Source organism: Palaemon carinicauda, chromosome 34 (assembly GCF_036898095.1).
Source record: "Palaemon carinicauda isolate YSFRI2023 chromosome 34, ASM3689809v2, whole genome shotgun sequence".
NCBI lineage: Eukaryota > Metazoa > Arthropoda > Malacostraca > Decapoda > Palaemonidae > Palaemon > Palaemon carinicauda.
Genome location: NC_090758.1, coordinates 48230863 through 48233362, shown reverse-complemented (window position 1 = coordinate 48233362; position 2500 = coordinate 48230863). Strand labels below are relative to the sequence as shown.

Below are 2500 nucleotides of genomic sequence, written 5' to 3'. Positions count from 1 at the left end.
ACACAAGTAGTTCTTTCAATCGGTGGGGGATGTTTTGGCTAGTGGGAGGGACATAAGTAGTTCTTTAGATAGGTGGGGGATGTTATGGCTGTTGGGAGAGACATAAGTAGTTCCTTTAATAGGTGGGGGATGTTTTGGATAGTGGGAGCGACATAAGTAGTTTTTTAGATAGGTGGGGGATGTTATGGCTGGTGGGAGAGACATAAGTTGTTCTTTAGATAGGTGGGTGGGACGTAAGTAGTTCTTTAGATAGGTGGGGAATGTTTAGACTGATGGGAGGGACATACGTTACTCAGATAGGTGGGGGATGTTATGGCTGGTGGGAGAGACACAAGTAGTTCTTTCAATCAGTGGGGGATGTTTTGGCTAGTGGGAGGGACATAAGCAGTTCTTTAGATAGGTGGGGGACGTTTTGTCTAGTAGGAGGGACATAAGTAGTTCTTTAGATAAGTGGGGGATGTTTGGACTGGTAGGAGGGACATAAGTTCTTCAGATAGGTGGGGGATATTATGGCTGGTGGGAAAGACATAAGTAATTCTTTTAAAAGATGGGGGATGTTTTGGCTAGTGGGAGAGACATAAGTAGCTCTTTAGATAGGTGGGGGACGTTTTGGCTGGTAGGAGGGACATAAGTAGTTCTTTAGACAAGTGGGGGATGTTATAGCTGGTGAGAGGGACATAAGTAGGTCTTTAGATAGGTGGGGGTTGTTTGTACTGGTAGTAGGGACATAAGTAGTTCTTTAGATAGGGGTGGGAGGTTTTTGCTGATAGTAGGGACATAAATAGTTCTTTAGATAGGTGGGGGATGTTATGGCTGTTGGGAGGGACATAATTAGTTCCTTAGATAGGTGCGGGACGTTTTGGTTGGTGAGAGGGACATGATAAGCTCTTTAGATAGTTGGGGGTTGTTATGGCTGGTGGAAGTGACACAAGTAGTTTTTGAGATATGTGGGGGATGTTATGGCTGTTGGGAGGGACATAAGTAGTTCTTGAGATAGGTGGGGGATGCTATGGCTGTTGGGAGGGACATAAATAGTTCTCTAGATAGGTGGGGGATGTTATGGCTGTTGGGAGGGACATAAATAGTTCTTTAGATAGGTGGGGGATGTTATGGCTGTTGGGAGGGACATAAATATTTCTTTAGATAGGTGGAGGATGTTAGGACTGGTGGGAGTCATAAGTAGTTCTTTAGATAGATGGGGGATGTTTGGAATACAGGAATATTCTCTTTGAATAGGGAAGAACTAAATGAAAAATAAGGGGCGTATATAAATGTTTCTGTAGAGATATGAGTCGTGTATGATAATGAAACAATCTCTAATAGATTTAATAGATTCGAGAACAAAGCCCTCAGAAGGATATTAGGACTCAAATAGCAGGACAGGATTAGTAATAAAACTTCAAAAGAGCTTACTCGAGTGCCAGAGGTGGATGAGATCATGGTGAGGGGCAGATGGAGATGGTTTGGCCATGCTCTTCGCAATCCCCAAGAGAGATTGGTTCACTAAACTTTCAACTGGGCTCCACAAGGCACTAAAAGAGTTGGAATTCCAAAGCCTACATGGCTGAGGACTATGACACGTAAAGTTGGATATGAGGCATATAGAAGTATTGAATCAAAAGCTCAAGAGATCAATAGAGAGATGACTGGCGAAATCTAACCCAGGCCATTTGCGTCAACGGGCATAGGGGGAGATGATGATGATGAGGAAATACTGACCATATGAACTAATTTCCTATGCTTCCCATAACTTATTTTCAAAGCTTTTTTATATTGATCTTTGATCTTGTTTAATGATATACCTTTTAATTGACTTATTTTTTATCTTTTTTACATTATGAAATCTTTGGAGACTATAATGGAGCACCTAAGTATTTCTCATAGAAGACAGTGTAGGATTTCCTAAATTTGATTTAAAATCCTCGTCTTGATTTGAATATGGATAAGTATATTTGAATGACTTAAATTAAATTGAACCATTTTGAATGAATTAATTTATCTAAAACGCAAAATTTACATGTGAGAGAGAGAGAGAGAGAGAGAGAGAGAGAGAGAGAGAGAGATTCTGGAAGAATATTTATATTTGCAAATTTTTGCTTTTTATGGTAAACCAAAATATATATTTTATGATCAGTTATTAATAATAATAATAATAATAATAATAATAATAATAATAATAATAATAATAATAATAATAATAATAATAATAATAATAATCTCTTTGAATAGCAAGTTCTACTTATCTTACAAGATTATTCAGAACCTTATGATTTCCCCGGAGACCCAAGTATTTCTCCATTTATCAAGACAGACGAGCTCACAAGAGTTTCACCGTTGAAATTAGGTAGGTATACCCCGTAGAGTTGTGTGCTTTGCTAGCTGAGGGAAATCTGCATATTTCTTAAATTTACTTCTGAATGGCGATATCATTACACTTGAGTATAATTGTGTGTATATAAACAATTTAACTGTAGTGTTGTAGTAACTTAAAATCACTGTA

General features: G+C 38.4%; 1 protein-coding gene across 2 annotated transcripts in view; it reads right to left on the bottom strand.

The window, feature by feature from the left end:
- LOC137626620 (acetylcholinesterase-like) overlaps nt 1–2500 on the bottom strand; it is a 15967-nt gene that overhangs the window by 8689 nt on the left and 4778 nt on the right. The window lies entirely within an intron of this gene.